This window comes from Lupinus angustifolius, chromosome LG12 (genome assembly GCF_001865875.1).
Source record: "Lupinus angustifolius cultivar Tanjil chromosome LG12, LupAngTanjil_v1.0, whole genome shotgun sequence".
In the NCBI taxonomy this organism is placed as follows: Eukaryota; Viridiplantae; Streptophyta; class Magnoliopsida; order Fabales; family Fabaceae; genus Lupinus; species Lupinus angustifolius.
This window is the reverse complement of record NC_032020.1, coordinates 5,824,618-5,832,243: the sequence shown is the minus strand read 5'-3', so window position 1 is coordinate 5,832,243 and position 7,626 is coordinate 5,824,618.

The following is a 7,626-nucleotide window of genomic DNA, read 5'->3' as shown; positions in this document are numbered from 1 at the left end:
GGTGCCTTTCTGAAAGTGTAGGAGTTGTTTGGAGTGAAGAGATTTTGTTTGGAGTGAATTCATTTCGTTTTGAAATCTGAAATCCCATGCAGCAGTCCTCAGTAATCGATTACTGACATTGGATAATCGATTACCCAAACATACTGTCCACTCAGTTTTTAAATTTGAATTTGAGTAATCGATTTGCACCATTTGGGTAATCGGTTACTCAACTTTTGTGAAACTGGTAATCTGTTACTCAAATGCAGTAATGGATTACTCTGAGCAGTTTTTAAGTTGGATAACTCTTTTTCTCTCACATGTAACTTGTTACTTGAATTAAGTAACCTGTTACACATCTTTTCAAAAATTGTTTTAAGTATTTTTAAAGTGTTTTATTATTCTTTAAAAATAGTTTGAGCATTACTACTTTGCATAAGTAAGAGTTTTAGGATAGAAGTACCTATAGAGACTTAATCTAATTATCTTGAAGCTTTAATCTTCTTTGTCTTCATAAGTATTCTTCCTTTTCTTCTTTTTGATGATGTTGGTGTCTTCATCAAAACCGTGTCAAGGTCAGGAGCAAAGATCTTCTTCACATGTGGGAGGTTTATCCACCAATGGTGCTAGCATTGGTAATTGTGACTAGGTCAAGAATTCATTTGATGTTGCTGAGGTTTACAAGTCTTGCTTGAGAGGTCCCCATCTGTATATCCAAGGAGAATTGACAAAAGTTGGGTCATTATCAGTGGAAAATAGACTATTGCACTATCTGATGGCGTACATCTTAGTTCAGAGAAACACAAATCATGCACAACCCACTATTAATTGGCCTGAGGAGATTCTGAAGGTCATGTATAGTATGTCGGCATCACAATCCAAGTTGCTTCCCTAGAGTATATTCATTTCGAGGATCATCGACTATCTGCATATTGATGTGTCTGATACCATCATCATGAAGTCTTCCGATAAAGTATAGAAATACTTGGCAATACCAAAAGGATTACAACACTACTATGGATTTGGACTTATCTGGAGATGAGGACCAGGCAGGAACAGATCAGCATAATGCATGAACTCAGGGGGAGTCATATGGAACAGCACCACAGGTACCACCCTTTGGATTAGCTCAGTTGGATGCAATGGAGCAAAGGCTGAATAATAGAATGGATCTACATTTTCAATCCTTGAAGGACTCTTATCATACAGATTTGGAGCAATTTGAGGAACGTCAGGTCGCCTACATTGATAACCACTATCAGTCTATGAGGAGCTTTGTTCAAAACATTGTTGAAGCGCAAAATGATAGGTTTTGTGCAGAATTTGAGAAGCTGAGAGTCCTCATTCAAGGAGATAGTAGTCTGACAGTTCCTGATGATAGAGACCTTCCTCTGCATCCTTAGATTAGAAGACCTTAGACCCTAGGTTGCATTTGGTTTAGTTCTTCTATTGGCTAATTTTCATGTATTTTGGTGTTTTGTACTGTTTTGTACTCTTGAGAATATTTCTCTTTGCTTTTGTTGGGTTGTAATCGTTCCATCTACTTTTCTTGAACAATTATTACTTGGTATGCCTGAGATTGAACTTGAATCGTTACTAGTTTTGTATTATATAGCTTATATCATATGCATATCTATGTCACATATAATATGAATTATGTTTAATGGTACTTGACCTTGACTGGTTATCTGCATCTATTCTGTTTAATTGAGCCTGGTGTATACAATAATAATGCTTGATGATTCCATGCTCAATTTGTAATTGTATAACCTTTCATGTCATTAAATTTGTTCATTTACTGTATTCTGTCATTTTAATTGATTATATCATGCTCTTAATCGATTAAATGTGTGTAAACATGTGCACATGTTCAAGCTTCCTTCAACTGGTTAATTAATTGAATCCCCAAATTTAATTGATTGATTACAGTTTTGATTTCATTATATAACTCTTCTTACTTTTTACTAGATTAATCCGTTTATCTTTTTGATAATATCAAAAGGGGAAGAAAATTTGTTTTGTTATTTGATGTGAATTTGCAGGTTGTAAATAATATTCAGCTTCCATTGTCCAACTATGCGCTTTAACTTTGAAATTAACAACCATGCATTCTATGACCATCATCAAGCTATGCATCAAAACAAGATTTGGTGTGGAGTTTGTCATCATCAAAAAAGGGAGATTGAAAGTGCAAGTGTCAAAGTGTTGCACTATTAAATTGCATTTGTTTTGATGAAGACAATGATTCATTGAAAGCTTGAAGATGACTCAAAAATCAACATGTCATGGACTCAAGGATATCATATCTAGACTAGGCTTTTACAATAGTCACTTTTAGAGTCTTAGATGTGTCTCCTAGATATTGAGTCTAGGTTAGGTAAACCTAGATGCAATTCTCACAAGTCTTAAAAATAATCAAATCATTTACATGAGACACGTCATCTAGATTATTATATGTTCATGCATTAATCATACATGTTATTTGTGAATCTTAGGCATAATATATTGGTAAGACATGTATAGTTGATAAGCATAACATATAGGTAGTTTACCATTTTACATTTAGCTGAAAAATATGCAATTAATCGATTAACGTGAATTCAATTTTAATAGATAACTGAATACCTGAAAACAGTTATTCTCAACAGCTCCTTAATCGATTAAAATTGAACTTAATTGATTAGCTGGTATCAGAAAGGGTTTCTATATAAACTATGTTTTTAGGTCTTGAATTAAGAGATCATTCATTTTTAGAATTGCTAGTTGCATATTTTTCGTGCTCATTTGTGTCATTTTAGGTAAAGAGAAATGCATTGTGAGATAGTGAGAGATAATATCATGTTTAGGGTTTAATTGTGATCTAATTGCATGAGATTAATGTGTTAACCTTTGCTATCTTTTCTTGTATGATTCTTGCATTTCTTTAGAAGAATTCTATGATAGAAATTCTTTGTTTTCGCACATCAATTAACTCATACATATTCTTGATTACTTGTGAGTCTTGTATAGAGTTTTTAGCTGAGTTTTAATTGTCATATTTTGAGCTACATTATGCTTGGTAATACTCTGTTTTTTACTGTTTTTGTGTTGTAATAAGGGAAGTCGTCTCTTGGTGTCATACCACCAAAGAGACTCAGTGACTCTTCACCAAGACTTAGAGGTCTTGAGTGTAGAACATTTTCTTGGCTGGGGCTAGATCGTAAGAAAGGTTTTCTTAAGCGATTAGGTGAGTCAAACCAAGAAATTGGGTTCTTGGATTCAAGAAGGGAGCATCTAAGTTTGTGTGTTGAAAGTGTGCGTGTAAAAATACATTCATTTCAATATTAGTGAAGAAAATCTCCCGAGATCAGAATGGGAGGCCTAGATGTAGTTTGCAAGTGAACTCACAAATGAACCAGGATAAAATTCCTTGTTGCAGGCTTTTTTATCCTTAATCTCTTTATTTTTCAAGTTGTAATATTGCCTAATTTTAGCTGATAATTTGGATACTGTAAAATGGTCATATTGAGTTTAATTTTGTTCAAGTATATTTAATTTTCTTTGAGTTAATCGATTAAGATAGAGTGTTAATCGATTAACTAGGGCTTTTTCCAAAATAGGACTTCGGTGCAAAAGTGGTAATTGGTAACTGCGATACCTTTCAACCCCTTCTAGGTGGATTCTGTCCACTGATACATAACATATTTAACTATGATTATAAAGGAAAAACCTATATTAGTAAAAGGTAAATCATATTTAAAATAATATAATTAAAAAAGAATTAATTTTAGAGTTATTATTAGTAAATTATTAAATAAATAAAAAAGGATGAAAAATGTAATATTTTTACTATCATTAATTATTATATATAAAAGTATAACAAAGATGAGAGGTGGAAAAATGTCAAGTGCTTGCTACAACATTAGAAATATGGAGGGGAGGAAGAAAGCTCGAAAAACGTGATGCTAAAGGTTATTGCTAGTATAGAAAAGCTGCATGTACATGTAGTCACACACAATTGCCAGCCAGGCATGGAAAATACGTTTTTGGGGAAACAAAACCATGTAGAGATAATTAATAAGATTCTAACAATATTTTAATTTTAATTAAATTTAATTTTAAATGAAAACATCAAAATTATAAAATATATTTGTCTTCAAATGTGACATATTATATGTGTCTTCATACAAGTTTTTGTCAAATATGTGGCGCATGAGATGATGATTGATCCTATGTTGCACGAAAAACCACACAAAAAAAATGATCCTGTTGTGAAAGAGATGAAGGGAGAAAAAAGGTGAGAAAGAATGTGTGTTTATTGGATTCTTATTTATGGATCAAAACCCTCATATACCTATAATTCATATTTGATTTTGATTTCATAAGTCATTAATTCACATTGATTTTCTAATGGATTTAAAAATCCAATAACAATCATGCTAGATATGTTTTCGAATTCATCATCATTATTTTTATTTGGTTTAAAAAATCATAAGAAAATAAGTTATTGATTTTAAAGTGAGATATCTCTAATAATTAACATGTACCTAACCTTAACATAAGCTATTCACATTTTCTTACTTTCTCCACAAATCTTCTTATTTTCTTTATAGATCAAAACTTAATAGTCAACATGATTCATTCACTCTTCTCAACTTATTCAATGTGAATTAAAAGTCCTCAAGACATCATTAAATTTAATGCCAATTAAATTTTTTGCAACAAAATGTTCTATGATTGAAGACTCTATAAGCTGTAGAAGATCCAGAGTATCCAAAGAAACTTCCTTTATCTATTTTTGAATCAAAATTTTCAAGTTGATATTTCTATTTAAAATGTAACCTTCATAACCAAAAGCATGTAAATAATATGTTTAGTGCCATATGGGGTTTTGTTCAAGAAAGGACTTGCTAGAATTTTATTCCACTCATATCAAGTAATATTGATAACTTCTATCTAAATGTACTTTGGTAGATTGTTCTGTTTTACCATTGAGATGTACATTATGGTAGTGATTTGTTCTTCCTTTCACCAACTCTAATTGTAAGAGATTCCACTTTCTTCATATAACATCTTTAATTGTTTATTCTCAAATTCTCCTCAATGACCACTTCTTATTGCACACATCAAACATCCTTATTATGGTGTATCTTGAAGAACATCGTGAGCACTTTAAAGGACACGTCTTTGTGGGTTAGAGACATAACCAATAAGTATCTTGAATAATCATCCACTATTATGCACCTATATTTCTTCTCAGCTAGACTAGAACTGTCGATTGAATCAAATAGATCCATATGCAAAAGTTGTAAGGATCTAGATGTGGATTTTGCTTCTTGGAATTTACAATAGATTTTTTGTTTCTTTTTCTGGATAGCATCACATAGTATGTCTTTTTTAAAGGAGATATATAACTACCTTTTTAGAAGCTTATGCCTATTTAATTTGAATGTATTCTTCATGGCTATGTTTCCTAACTTTCTATGTCATAGTAATCCATCATCATTTTTAGATAAGAGACACATAACATATTGTTTTGAATGCTAGGTAAACAAGGGCTTTACACACACCTAGAAAAAGAGGGGGTTAAATATTTGTGAGGTTACTTTGCTTCTTTAATCCAAACTCACTAATTTTCTTCAAGATAATTGACATACAACAATTATTTTCAATCTTAACCGATTGATAATCGATTACATAAAGCGCAAAACCAATTATTCGTTTAATAATTTATTCGTAGTTCATTATCGACACAATACTTAAAATCGATTTAATCGAATTAGAACAACAATGTACAAGATTGAAGCTTTGAATTAGAGCAATTCTGATGATAATTTACAAGATAATGATGCAATAAAAAGTAGTAAATCAAAATTAAAGAGTAAAAGGGTTCAGAAGTTGTCGTGCGGATTTGATAGTTTTCCACTATTTAGAATTAAATGTTGTATACAAACACACTCCAGTATTCATCCAAATCTAGCTTTGTTTAATCTCTAAAACGTTGATGCTCCTCAACTTATAGAGAAACAACCTACTTAATTCTTCTTCTTTTTTACATGTAACACTTCTCACCTTTTCCTATATGTTACAAAGAAAAGATCTAATCTCTTTTGTTGTAGAAAAGATATACCTTTGTCTACAAAAAATGCAACACTTTGTGAAAGGTAGACTCTTTAATCAAATGCTAAACAATTGACATTGAACATGCAAAGATGATATAGACTAGAAATGTAATTAATATCAAAATGACAAGTCACTTTCTTGAAGATTTGTGTGGTTTTCTCTCTTAGGTTCTTGAAACCTCTCTCTTGAAAATGTGAAAAATGAAAATTGAAATATTCATAACTTTTTGAATGAGTTTTGTGAAATTTGAAGCCTTTAAATACAATTGTTTTTTAGTTTCTATTAACATAATCGGCAACCCCTTCATAATTGATGCATAATTGACTATCCAGAAATAATAACCAATTTTTTTAGAAAAAACATATCAGTTTAAATCATTTTAAACATGATAAATCAATGATATCAATATTTAATGATTTCTTAGGATTTTTCCTCATTCATCTTCGACCTATAAAGATAAAATGTATTGTAAAACATAAGAGAAAATAAAAATGAATCCTAACCTTTTGTAGTTTTGTACGTTACCATGAAGTCTTTCTTGCATTGGCTTCAACGTTGTTTTCATGAAACTATATGTTTCACAAATTCTGAGAATGTTTTCGCTCTCTGTCTTTCAATCTCATGCTTTACTTGCAGTGGAAAATCAAACAAGTTAATCTTGTAAAGATTGTGTTCAAGTTGGTGAAGACTTAGTCAAGCTTCCAAACTCAACAAACTCGGCCAACTCTCCCTTAGTCAATTTTCAAGGATCAATCCAACTAACCAGATTTACTTAGGAATTTATTCATTTTGTTTATTCAAAGTTAATTAGGTTTAGACTTAGTCAAATTTATTTTATTCAGCATGGCAGCCTTACCTATTTATGTAATGCCTTTTCCATTAATGAAATTAAGTTGAATTTGATTAAGAAATTAAAGTGTTTTCTTTGAGAAGTGTCTCTAAACCTAGGTTGGTCGTGGCCACCATTGTTGAAGTTCTTATCAAGTTTTCTAGCTTGTGGCGAACACCGTTAACTTATCAAGCTTCCATGCTTGTGGCACTTCCCCTTTCATTTCTTTTCCACTTTCACAAGTGTCTCACGCACAACAAAAATCTTTCATTCCATTATTCATCTTCATCCATAAAACTTCAACTACATCAATAACATTCCTACAACACCTTTACATCATCAACCTTACCTACAACCGAGATCAACCCTCTAAACCCTAACCAATTGAGAACATCAAGACCTACACTCACTCATGCAACCTTACCCTAACCCAACACAAAGACTCACATCAAAACAACCTTAATACACACCCTACATACATCAAGCCGAGGCCTTTTTCATAACAACTCATCAAATCCCACATCCTATCAACAAGCCAAGATCTTTCCCTACTAATTACATCATCCCTAGCCTAAATCATAATTCTACAGCCAAAACTCTACAATCCCCACTCAAACCATGTGAACCATTAGATTTTTATGGAATGGATGACTAAGATGTGGAATAGGTTTTTTACCTTACTCTTGGAATAATTGGATCTTCATCGTAAAAAATAA